This window comes from Lepidochelys kempii, chromosome 5 (genome assembly GCF_965140285.1).
Source record: "Lepidochelys kempii isolate rLepKem1 chromosome 5, rLepKem1.hap1, whole genome shotgun sequence".
Taxonomy (NCBI): Eukaryota; Metazoa; Chordata; order Testudines; family Cheloniidae; genus Lepidochelys; species Lepidochelys kempii.
This window is the reverse complement of record NC_136384.1, coordinates 22,795,002-22,808,483: the sequence shown is the minus strand read 5'-3', so window position 1 is coordinate 22,808,483 and position 13,482 is coordinate 22,795,002. Positions and strand designations below refer to the sequence as shown.

The 13,482-nt window shown below is 45.5% G+C and overlaps 1 protein-coding gene across 2 annotated transcripts in view; it reads left to right on the top strand.

The window, feature by feature from the left end:
* The window catches only part of LOC144930547 (uncharacterized), a 79,897-nt gene that overhangs the window by 29,216 nt on the left and 37,199 nt on the right, over window positions 1-13,482 (top strand). The window contains exon 1 of one of the 2 annotated variants that reach the window (XR_013635764.1): window positions 10,536-10,624. The exons of the other annotated variant lie outside the window; for it this stretch is intronic. The gene's annotated coding sequence lies outside the window, so the exon portion shown is untranslated. Of the gene's footprint in view, window positions 1-10,535; window positions 10,625-13,482 lie in introns of those variants that run through there. 2 annotated transcript variants of the gene reach the window in all.

Genomic DNA, 13,482 nt, shown 5'->3' with positions numbered 1-13,482 from the left:
ACACTTTAGGAAAGATGTGGACAAATGGGAGAGAAACCAGAGAAGAGCAACGTAAATGATCAAAGGTTTAGAAAACCTGACTTAAGAGGAAAGGTTAAAAAAACTGGATATGTTCATCTTGAGGAAAGAAGCCTGAGAAGGGTATCTGATAAGTGTGCAACTATGTTAAGAACTGTTAAAAAGGATGGTGATCAACTGCTCTCTATTTCCACTAAATGTAGGACAAGTAGTAATGTGGCTTAATCTTCAGTAAGGGAGATTTTGGTTAGATATTAGGAAAAGCTTTCTAACTATAAGGGTAGTTAAGCTCTGGAACAGGCTTCCGAGAGAGGTTGTGGAATCCCCGCGATTGGAGATTTTTAAGAACAGGTTGGACGAACACCTGTGGGGGGATGGTCAGGTTTACGTGGTCCTGCCAGAGCTCAGGTGATCGGACTTGATGTCTCTTAAGGTCCCTTCCACGCCTATGCTTCTATGATTCTACTACAGGACAGGCCCAACAAGGAAAGTAACAACACCACTGGCCTTCATGTACAGCCCCCAGCTAAAACCTCTCCAGCGCATCATCAGCAATCTTCAACCTATCCTGGAAAACGATCCCCCACTCTCACGGGCCTTGGGAGGCAGGCCGGGCCTTGGGAGGCAGGCCAGTCCTCGCTTACAGACAGCCCCCGAACCTGAAGCAAATACTCACCAGCAACTACACACCACACCACAGAAACACTAAGCCAAGAACCAATCCCTGTAACAAACCCTGTTGCCTTCTCTGTCCCCATATCTACTCTAGCAACACCATCATAGGACCCAACCACACCAGCCACACCATCAGAGACTCAATCACTTGCACATCTACTAATGTGATACATGCCATCATGTGCCAGCAATGCCCCGCTGCCATGTACATTGGCCAAACCGGACAGTTTCTACATAAAAGGATAAATGGACACAAATCAGACATCAGGAATGGTAACATACAAAAGCCAGTAGGAGAACACTTCAATCTCCCTGGACACTCAATAACAGATTTAAAAGTAGCTGTCCTTCAACAAAAAAAAACTTCAAAAACAGACTTCAAAGAGAAACTGCAGAGCTACAATTAATTTGCAAACTTAACACCATCAATTTGGGCTTGAATAGGGACTGGGAGTGGCCAACTCACTGCAAAAGCAATTTTCCCTTTCTTGGTATTGACACCTCCTCATCAATTATTGGGAGTGGACCACATCCACCCTGACTAAATTGGTCTTCAACATTGGTTCTCCACTTGTAACTCCCTTTTCTTCATGTGCCAGTTATTTATGTCTGTATCTGTAATTTTCACTCTATGCATCTGAAGAAGTGGGGTTTTTACCCACAAAAGCTTATGCCCAAATAAATCTGTTAGTCTTTAAGGTGCCACCAGATTCCTCGTTATTTTTGTACTTGTTTTGGATTCTGACATAGGATCCTCCTAGCTTTGTCCTTTGCATGACCTACCAAACCACCTCATTTTCAGGAAATAAGTCCTCCTCTACCTTGTGCCCAATGTTTGCTTCTCCTCAATTATATTTTGAGTAAATTTTGACTGGGGTAGAGGATGTTTCACTTTTAATTAAGGAATGCACACATCAGCTGACTGGAGCTTCTCTTTCAGAACAACAAGGGGAAAACCTCCACACTTAAGAGGAAGTGTTCAGACAAGAAAAATGAAGTTCTGGGCTGCTTGTGATTTACAGCTGGGGGGAAGCAACAGTAGGAACAAAGATAGTAAACACTGCACAAATAAAACATGCCTTTTTAGTCAGCACTCATTAGGAGTAAATCACTCCCTGTGTTTTCCTGTTACTGTGACCTACCCTTACTGGTTGCTGCCATAGCCTGAGTGAATCCTTATCACAGAGAACAGAATAAGGAGCCTCCCTCTGATCCATTGTTATAATGCTCCATTAACTGGCATATGCACTCGCATATCAGGGAGTTGACACCTTCAGGGCAGACTGGGGCAGGATGCTGAACACACCTTGGCTTTTCTTTGAAAAGGCCTCTAATTCTGGGCTAGGTACAATTTTCAGTTGTGCTCAGACAGGCAAAAATACAGACCATTGACGAACTGGTGAAGAGGCCAACAGGGAAATCTGGATTGGGGCTGCTGGTGAGATATGCACTGGTGAAGAAGTACATCCACTGTGACCTGTGCTTGTAGCATTCTGGGCTGTGATCCAGCCAGTCTGTTCCTGACACCTTTATCTATGAGATCAGGACCATCACCTTGGTGATATGTCCATCTAGCCACTATAACCGTGGTATTGGCATTGTCTCACACTGAAGCACGGCATAATCTCAAATTTCACAATCACCACAGCCATATATTTTCTTCTACTACTGTCTTCACACTTAGATGTTAGGGGCCACACTGTTTTAGGTGAAATATAAAACAGATGTATTAACTACAAAAAGAGAGATTTTAAGTGATTATAAGTAATAGCATACAGATCAAAGTAGATTACCATGGGAAATTAAAAACAAAAATGCAATCAAAGTTCTCCAAACAGGACAAGATTTGAATCAAGCAGTATCTCACCCTGATGGTATATACAGTCCACCAATCTTACCTACACAGGCAGGGCTTTCTTCTTTCGCGCCTGGGACCCCCTTCCCCAGTTCAGTCTTTGTTTCTAAGGTGTTTCCAGGTATTGAGTTGTAAGGAGAGTGAGGCCAAGTGATGATGTCACTTCCCCTCTTTTATAGCTTCTTCCAGCTTGCTGGAAAGATCTTTGCTCATGACATGGGGATCTGCCCCTTTACACCCCCTCCCCCCGGTCAAGCATCCTCCATTCCCTTTGGGAAGCCTCCATTGTATACAATTCCTGAGATAGTCCCTGGGTGTGTGGATTCCCTTTAATGGGGCCATTAGCACTGTCTAACTTCTTCATTGTTGTGCCTGAAATGCTAGTTGTGGGTGTTTCCAACTTCACAACATATTTCAGTAACACACACATAGCAAAACTTCATAACTTCACATACAATGACAGCATATATAATCCAACAGAATAGTAATGTTTAGCATATCAAGACCTTTAGAATGATACCTCACAAGGCATGCTTTGTACAGAACATATCATACTTATATGACAGTGGTGAATACGGGGGTTCCAGGGTGTTGCTTTGGGGCACAGAGTGTCACAGCAGCATTTTAGCTGTCAATATGCCATTGGAATGTTGCAGGTGATGTACTGGGTCTGCTTCAAGGAGGCAATGCTAGAGAGCCTTTCCTCTTCATGCTCAATACAATGGGCAGCCCCAAAGTGGTTAGTCCCTAAGAAATTAGCTAGTCGTCAGACCAAGGTCATCCAAAGGCTGGCATGTTGTGGGAGCTGCTGTGGGCCTCTGTGCCTGGGAAGGATTCTGGCTGCTAGGAAGCAGGACTGGGTCAGGACGCGTGCCTGGGGAGTAATTTCATTGGCCATACTTTCTGCTGCTGACAACCCTCTGTCCTGTTCTACTCTTGTGCACTGCCTCCCCTTGCTCCTGGTTACTGGCTGGCAGCGAGACGGCAGGAGACTATGTGTATCAGCAGCGGTCAGGGTGGAATGAGCCAGCACAGAGGCCAGAGTGACCCCCTGTAAGAAGGAAGGGCCGGAAGGGCCTGGAGGGGGCAGGGAAAGAGGGGGCTGGGTGCCTGTGCTGGTGTGGGGAAGAAGGTGATGGGAGAACAATCTATTGGTGCTCCCAAAGCAGGGTTGGATTTGGCAGAGGGCTATAGAAAAAGGAAAGGAGGAGGAGTGGGGAGGGCATTAAGGCTCTGGCTGGGCAGGGCAGGGTGGGGAGTTAGATAGTATCTGAGCTGGCAAAGTGCCCCAAACTTCTCGATCTTCCCTCAGTGCAGAGCTGAGGGCAAGTGGCCAGGGAGAGCTGGGTCCTAAAAGTCAACAAACTCCTTAGAATCAGACAAACTAATGTGCATCTGTCGACTAACAAAAGAGAAGCTAGTTGTGTGACAATGAATTTGGTGCAGGAAACTGCCACCAAGTTAGTAGCACTAATTACTTCCTGGAAAATATTACACTATGGGCATGGCTTCACGCCGGTAAAAGTGGAGAACAAGAGTCTGTTTTGTGGAGCAGAAGATCTAGTGAGAACAAAGTCCTGAACATATGTAAGACCCTGAGGAAACAAAGGTGTTGTGGAAGATAGGGATCAGGGCAGGGCTTCTCCTGCAAGAAGGGCATTGCATCATTCTCACCTTGCTGAGGTTTTGTTGCTCCACACTGAAGGATTCATTACTTAAGCTCCCAGGACCAACCAACAGAGCCCTAAGTCATCTGCCACAACTCACCATGCCTTGTAAAATTCTCTTCTATTACTCCGTTTTGTTCAGGTGGGACACTCCTAGAACCAGTGTGAGTTTGTGTTGTAAAATGAAACCGGCTGAATGCTGAAGTAACTGACTACCCCAGACATTCTTTCTAGCGAGAGACAGGCTGAACACGTAGCCTTTTGAATTCTTGTAAAGGTCTGTCCTGCCAGACACATGGATGCCCTGGGCAGCTGAACCCCCCAAAAGTTGAGATTTGACTCAAAGGCCCCCAAAAGGGTGGGTGCTGATTTTAAGGCCTGATCTAAGCCCACTGAAGTCAACAGAGTCTTTCCACTGATTTCAGTGGGCTTTAGATCAGATCCTTAAATCTAATCTGAATTTTTGGCACCTATGTATATCATTGGGGTCCAAAAAACTCTGAAAGCTAATATTTTTAACCTTTTGTTTTAAGGAATATCCAGACCTCACCTATCAGGCATCTCTGATGTACAGAAGAGCCTGGTTGCTGCAATCTGGGTTTTCCTTCATCTGATCATGGTCCAACATCAGATGAGTGGGATAGTTTGACTTGGTGATTTCTTTGGCCACTAAAATGGGTTTCCTGAATATTTCCGTGTGATGCTGGCAGACCAAGTACCAGCTCTGGCCAAGGCCTAGGCATCAGCTGAGAACTGGCAAACTCGCAGCTGGAAGCCAGGCCAGTTCTCTTGTGTATCAGTACAGATCAAAGTGATTGTTAAGTATATAAGAATATATTTGGCGTTTAAACTTCATGAAAACAATGGGATGCTGCATGCATTGTTTTCACTTATCTGTATCCTGTTAGAATGTAATAGCAAACATATACATTGTGTATATACCCTGTAACCAGTGCCAGGTTTACAATGGCTCCAGTGGCTCCATGGAGCCAGGCCCATGCTCAGAAGGGGCCCTGGCCTGCTTCGCTTGCACTGTGCCCCGAGACCCCACTGGATCCCCCTACCAACCACTTGCTCCTCGCGGCCTGCCGGCCAGCTGGACAAGACCTCCTCTCTGCCCCCTGGCCCCACCCCCTGCTCCTCTCAGCCCCCCGTCCAGACCCCAGCGCACCTCCAGCTCTGGGCAGTCTCTGCTTCCCACCACCTGTGGGGTCCCACCTGTCTCCCCGGGGCTGAGTCGCCTGGGACTGGTGCAGAAGCCTGGCCAGTCTCAGTCAGGTGTGGGGAGGAGGGGGGAGACAGTGCGGAGGGCTTGGCTGGGCCCCTCCAGGCAAGTGCGTCTTCAGGGACCCCGGCTGGGGCAGGCCCTGGCCTGGCTGATCGCACCACTCCCGGCCCTGGGACCAGCCCTGGCTGTGCTGCCGGCTCAGCCCGGCAGACACAGTTGCCTCTCAGCAAGGCTGGTGAGTGCGGCCGGGAGGCAGGGCGTGGGGGAGTGGGTCTGTGGGGAGTCTGGGGGCTGCTGGGCTGTGAAGAGGCAGGAAAGATCTGTGTGTGTTGGGGCATTAGGGAGTGGGGGGTGCTGGGCAGTTGTGGTGGAGCTGTGGGCAGGGGTGGTGTTGTGCAGGGCGCTGTGCATTTGTGGGTGGGTCTGGGGGAGTGCTGAGAATAGTGGGTCTGGGGGGGCCTCTGGCCATAGGGAGTTGGGGGGTGTTGGGCCAGGGTGGGGGGGCGTGTGGTGTGACATGGATCTGCCCCTGAGGGGAAGGAGCATGCTGGCAGCACAGGGCCAGGCAGGCCACTGTGCATCTGGCAACTGCTGGTTTGTAAATAGTTACCTCACATTGGGTGGAGCAGGGCCCCCCTGCCATGCCGTGCCCCATTCCCTCTGGCTGGCCCCTCGCTCCGGGGACTGACCTCCCCGTGCCATGCGCCATTACCTCCATAGGGGCCCAGAAAAGGTTAATTCGGCCTTGCCTGTAACTAAATAACCCATCAAATGAGAAAGAAACCTTCTGTAATGCAAATGAAGAATTTTAACAGCAAAGTGCTAATTCTTGTGCATTTGAAGGCAAGTCATCATTGTGTGTAGTGATCGGAGATCAGACTTTAATTGCACTTCTCTCTCTCCACCATCAAAGAAAGAGCCCAGGTGGGTACTGACCCTGTCAGCTTGTTTTCTGTGTTAAGAAGCTACAAGTATGGACACAAAGAAAAGTTTGTCATCTCTGAATGGTTTGGATTCTAACAGGGCAGAATAACTGAATGAGAAGATGGCTGTGCCCAGAGTTATTCTGGGTAGCCGTGAGAGACTTTTGGGAAACTGTCAGATTACTACATATCTGCTACCATTTGGAATTATAGATTGTGACTCACCTGTACATATATTTTGACTGCTTTAACCTCTCAATACTCTCATTTCTTTTTTCTAGCTAATAAACCTTAGTCAGTTTACTATAGAATTGGCTACCAGCATTGTCTTTGGTGTGGGATCTGGGATGCAAATCAACCTGAGTGAGTTTCTTAGGAGTAGGTATAACCTGGAATATTTGTGACTTTTGATGTAAGTGACCATTGGTCACATAGTCCAGTTTGCATGGGTGCCAAGATAGACTGGAGTGTCTAAGGGGAGCCTGTAACTCCATTATAAGACTATTGTTGTACTTTAGGAGGTTATATTTGTTACTGGGTTGGTGAAATCTAATTATAGAACATACCACCAGTTTGGGGTGTCTGCCCTGAGGTAGGCCTCATGGTGTGAGCCACTCCAGACAGTATGCCAATACATATCCAAGAGGCATAGCTCTTTGGGGAAAGTGGGGAGAACAGTGCCTTCTCCATTATTATTATGAAAGCTTGTAATGTTCGGAACCTGATGGTCATTATGAGATATGTATACAGACTGGTTATGAATTTATGTATTTCTGTAGATATAAAACTGTGCTAATAATTTGTGCTGTATTCATTCAGCTTCACCTCCTAACAGGGAGGGGCTGCCTCCCCAACTTACATTGTACAACCCAGAAAGACAACTGTTGTACAGTTAAAGTTAATGGAAAAACATCAAAACCAAAAAGAAAGTTGCAGTTTTAGAAACTAAGAAAGGAGGGAGTTCCCCCCATTTTGAATAACCATGAGTCATCATGCTGGGAGAGACAGGGAAAATTCCTCTTAAAAGCAAGCTTGTGGCCAAGGTTTCCGGATTAAAAAAACAAGGGACGGCCTCTAAGCAGGAAGCTGTCCGTGAAACACTGGATCCCCCCTATGATGGGGGAACGTTGGGAATACATAATATATTAGAAAAGGGAATTTAGGTAATATAGAAGTGTAAATCTTGAAGCTATCTTTGTTTTCAATGTAGTGTGCATGTGTTTACATTGCCTTACTGTTTAATCTTTGAATCTGTGATTTTCCTATTAAATAAACTTTTTTTTTTAATCCCAAGCAGATCTCTGGTGTGCAAACTGTGTGGAGTCAGCTTGTGTAAAAGTGAACTGATAACTGCAGGCAGGTGTCATTCCTTCAGGGCTGTCAGCCAGGGGGAAAAGGTCCAAGTGTCTGGTAGTTAAGAACTCAGGGTAGACAGATTTGGGGAGACTCAGGACTGGAAGGGCTGTTGGTGTCATTCTGCAAGAGTAACTAGGCTGGTGGAAGTCAGGGTTTATGCTTGTGGGCTGGGTATGAGTGTCAGGGCATCATAGTATTAAGGAACCCAAAGTTACAAGGCAGGCAGTGTTAGAACCCCTTACTGTCTTGGTGATCCCCAAAATGTCACAGCTAGTTACAAGATTCATCCAATCAGGGGACAGGAAGGATATGATGTGACTTGTATAGCTTGCCAATATGGAAGTTGGAATGTCAGATGTTCACAACAGACTGTGAGATTCCCATACAGAGATAAAAGGCATGAAGAAATTCGCTCGTTATTTTGAAATAGCAAATATATTCGAGAATGTAATGATCTGTTTGTGGACAATCCCTGAACAGAGAAAGTAGCATGAATTCTTCACACATCTCTAATCTGTAATGTCAGGCATGCAATGTCTGTCTTGGAAGCAGCCTAGTAAATAGGTAGTAAGTAGTCTGGATTTTTTTTTAAGGCTGAGGATGCTGATTACATTTGTGTCACACTGTGTACGTAGGTGCAGATGAGAAGGGCAGAACTCACATCTCAGGTTCATTTTAATGACACACACACACACACCAATGTAATGGTGACAATGTCAGTTATTTGGAAAGATCAGAATTAACATTTTGGCTGTTAAGATAGGAAATGCCAGCTGCTGATGCTGTGATCTAAGAATGACCTGGGTAAGTAAATAACTTCAAAGGTTATCTTTCATTGTGCAGGGACACCCACAGAGTGTTTTCAAAGCAGAGCAGGATCTAAATTATTAGTCATCTGGAATACAGCATTGGAAGTCTTTAGATAGGTTAAAGCACAAGAGTGGTTCTGGCTTGACCAGAACTTAATCTGCCAAGCTGCAGTGAACTCTATTCTCAGGCTCTGTTCCTCTGACTTCCTTTGTCTGTCCTAGACTCCTAGTAGACAGCTCCTAGCCTCTTCCAGTAAGCAACTCTTTATTGTCTGTCAGTCACCTCCCAGTCCTTTGTTTTCTAGGCAGCGCCATGCTGCGTTCATAACCTCTGATGAGACTTTCCCCTCCACTGGGTAGCAACGGGATTCATAAAAATATGACAGAAAATTCTCACTTCGGCACACAGGCCTATCATTAAAGCTCATGTCACTGCTTGTACTAGTAAATACTGTCCATTATTCTGTAAGTCTCAAAATTCTTTCAGTTAGTGACCTCTATCCAAGGGAAAAGTCAGTTTTTTTGTTTTTATTTAAAGCATATTTACTGACAACGAACTAACTCAGATTGGCCAACACTGACACCTAGTGGCCAGATGTAATGTATCATTATTAAGGCTAAGATTTTGTCATGGATATTTTTAGTAAAAGTCAGGGACAGGACATGAGCTTCCATGAATTTTTCTTTATTGTCCAGGACCTGTCTCTGACTTACTAAAAATATCCATGACAAAATGGGAAGGGGCTGGGCAGCTGTGGGTGGGTGGGAGCTCTAGGGGGGCCGCCACCACCCTTGAGGGCTTGGAGCTCCACAGTCCCCCTGCTCCCGTCGCCCAGAACTGCTGGGTTCCCCCTGCCCCCGCAATGCGGGAGCTGCGAGGAGCCCCCTGCTACTGCAGGGTACCCCTGGTGATGCCCACAGCAGTGGGGAGCTGTGGGGTACCCTCGCCACCCATGCTGGCTCAGAGCTTGGGGAGCCTCGCTGCCTCAGGCAGCAGGAGTATCTCACAGCTCCCTGCTTCTGTAGAAGGAGGCGGGACCCTGCAGGTCCCAGCCCCTGGGACTGAAGTCACGGAGGTCTTTGGAAGTGACAGATTCAGTGACTTCCACGACCTTTGTGACAAAATCATAGTCTTAATCATTATTGGGTTTCCTTAGATTTGTGGTTGGATTCATTCTTAAAAGGAACTGTCAGGAGCTCAGTTTTCCAGGCCCGAAGGAGAGCTCTATGTAAGCTCAAAAGCTTTTCTCTCACCAACAGAAGTTGGTCCAATAAAAGATATTACCTCACCCACCTTGTCTCTCTAGTAGCTAACTAAATCAGCCATTCCCAAATCTTAACTATATAACTAACTCAGATTACCTTTAAAGATATCTATTATCTAAATTTATCAGACTTTTATTGACTTTTGGATATCTATGGTTTCCTCACTTCTGATATATTTATACCATGCAGATTCTTTGGTATATACATAGCAAATTGCACTCAAACTCGATAAGCTGAAAAACAAAATTTGCTGAACCTTCAAAATAGACATTTAGTTTGCCTCTATTGTAGATCTTTGTGGCTGGCAGAAGGCCATGTGTGGGTTGTGGGAAGCTTAACCCAGGGTCAGAAAGCAGGCTGTTTTCCCTTAATTGGGAGCACTTTGTGGCAGGTTAGTGATATTGTTAATCCTCCAGTGGGCAAGCCCTGGCAGTGTTAATTATAGAAAAGAGAAAATGGGAGGAAAAAAAATCATTTATTTTAATTGTATGCTTTGAATGCTGTTTGTTTTAGCCAAACTGTTTTAGTTCAATTGTTGCAACTAATATAATCCACCAACTTTTATTTAAATGTGATAATGGGGAAAGAGTCACTTATTTTGCTATTCTCAGTTTTATATTTTTCTTGTAATGGGGCTTTTAAAAAATGTATATACTAACTAAGGGGCTGGTTAATTGGTTAGCTAACTGAGTGATTTCAGCAGAGGAGGAGGAAGAGTCTCTATGGATTCCAGCTGAAAACTTCTAGAAGCAAGTGGTGAGAAGATGCTGCTTTTGCCTCAGCAGATTGTATAGATTTGGTGATCAAAGACTGTAACTGAGACCCAGGTGAACTCAATGAGTTTCTTCTCACTCTTCTTGTGGGGACTAACCTGTTTAGTTTGTTTGTTTTTCTCTATATATAACTGAAGATAATGTATGGTTTCAGAGTAACAGCCGTGTTAGTCTGTATTCGCAAAAAGAAAAGGAATACTTGTGGCACCTTAGAGACTAACCAATTTATTAGAGCATAAGCTTTCGTGAGCTACAGCTCACTTCCTCAGATGGCATCTGAGGAAGTGAGCTGTAGCTCACGAAAGCTTATGCTCTAATAAATTGGTTAGTCTCTAAGGTGCCACAAGTACTCCTTTTCTTTTTGAAGATAATGTATGTTGCTTATAAAATAGCTGTTATCTTGTAAACATTATTTGTTTTTATCATATTATATGACGTTGGTACTTAATTCTTAAATTAATGCTTTTAGTTCTTTTGGGACTTGAATGTGGGGAGGTTGACTCTGAGCAATCCTTGCTGAAAATCCTTAAAGACTGAATTCTGGGTCTCCAGGTGCTTTTCTGTGGGAGTTGGGTTTTTAGGCACCGGAGAAGGGCAATGAAGTAAACTCTAGCCTGTCCACAGGCTACATTAGCACACTTTGAAGATGATGGGTGCTTAAGAAATCTTAAATACTCTTGTCCTTGATAAACATTCCCCCCCCCCCCCAGCTGGATTAAAATTCTCGTGTGGGTGCAGAACACTTATTCTCCCACCCCCTAAGGAAAGCAGATAGGCACAAGCTTACTGTTCTCTGGCTCACTTCTAACCCTATCTGAAATGGCTGGTGTTAGAGAGGCCAGAACTGTATACTAAGTAGTGAGCTATCTAATATGCTATGCTGATGGAAGGACCCGCAACCCTGTATAAAACACAGGCATGACTAGAACTCCCTGGTGTGTCATGTTAACTGTCAGATTAATGTCATCCTTTTCCTGGGGCTCAAAGCATGGGTTGATCAGTCAATCAGAGAAGCATGAAATTACCCAAATGTGACAGACAAACATGCTTCAGTGGGAGTGATTGCTGAAGGTGTACATCTGTGAGGCTTTAAAACTGCTATCACCCTTCTGTGATGTTACATCCCATATTCTTTATGGAAATATGCTAATGATGGATATGGCATAACTGAGATATATGTTATGCAAGATGTGTCTTGTAAGGTATCATTGGAAAGGTTATAATTTACTGAATGTGATTATCCTATTTGTATGCATGTATCTTTTCTGTATCTAAAGTTAGGAATATTGACTATGTAACCATTACTAGTGTGTGTGTATTTAGGAAACACCCGCCAGACAAGAGGCCATGAGTCTTGATGGGCCATTAGGAAGAAACAATAAGACTTTGAAGATACTAATCTCTCTCCTTCTTGAGAGGTGTCCTGGGATGTAGCTGTGACACTACTAAGGCAGGTGGTCCTGTCACCTGATACTAAACACCATCCTGAACTTCTAGTAATTTTCCACTAAAAGGAGGGGGAGGTCAAGATTGGGAAACAAAAGATTCCCGCCTTATGTAAATCTTATTTAAGGCTGGGGAGTAAGGCAAACAGGACTCTTCTCCATTGCCTTCCTGCCCAAGAAGAAAGACTGATGAAAGTACCTGAAGAGACAAGGAACTGAGCAGTGGGAAAGGGAAGGGCTGAGTCCAGACTAAGACAAGAGTCTAGTCTGAAAAGAGAAATAACTGGAACTTTAAGCTACAGAAACTCTGCAACTTGCCTAAAACAACTTTTAGGGTGAAAAATTACTTCTTGAAACCAGTCTCTTTAAGATCTTAAGCTTAGTTTGTGTGTTTTGTTTTTTTTGCTTGGTAATCTGCTTTGTTCTGTTTGCTATCCCTTATAATCACTTAATCTGCCTTTTTATAATTAATCAACTTGTTTTCTTTGTTATTGCACTAACTGGGTTTAATTTATAACAGGAGGGGGGCAAGAAGTTGTGCATATCTTCCTCCACCTTGAGGGAGGGGGTTAATTTATGAGCTTACATTGTATAGATTTCTCTACAGCTCACAACAGTTATTTTGGCTGTTCTTTCCAGAGGGAAGCTGCACTGGAGTGCTGGGCAATTTTCTAGGTGAGTCTTCTCATAGAGAGGTGTTTGGAGACTCTGTGTGGATCTACAGCTGGTGCGTCCCTACCTGTGAGTGTGCGCTGCCAGAGAGCCTAATTCAGCAAAACAGGGAGAGGGACCCCAGGCTAGAGGAGCAGGCAGGCTCAGTGAAATCCTAGTACCTCAGGTGGCATATCAGAAGAGAGGTCCAACCTGTCACAAGTTCATCCTGCTTTTGTGTTCTACTTTTGGACTTCACAACCCTCTCATCTTAAAGAGGCTGAACTGAATGGAAGTGTGAATGATTCTCTGGATAACTCTGACCTAGATTCTATAGGCTAACCTCCTCCCCCCGCGCCCCCCCCCACATGTGCTCCCTAATGCAACATCAACGTAAGCCAGGAGTGGCCAACCTGAGCCAGAAGGAGCCAGAATTTACCAGTGTACATTGCCAAAGAGCCACAGTAATAAGTCAGCAGCCCCCCATCAGCGCCCCCCCGCTCCCAGTACCTCCTATCCACTGGCAGCCCTACTGATCCTCCCCTTCCCTGCCCCCTCCCTTCCCGCACCTCCCGATCAGCTGTTTTGTGGCATGAAGGAGGCTCTGCGGGGTGGGAGGGGGAGGAGCGAGGGCACGGCAGGCTCAGGGGAGGGGGTGGGAAGGGGTGGAGTGGGGGCAGGGCCTGTGGCAGAGCCGGGGTTGAGCAGTGAGCACCCCACAGCACATTGGAAAGTTGGCACCTGTAGCTTCAGCCCTGCAGTTGGTGCCTATACAAGGAGCCGCATATTAACTTTTGAAGAGCCGCATGTGGCTCT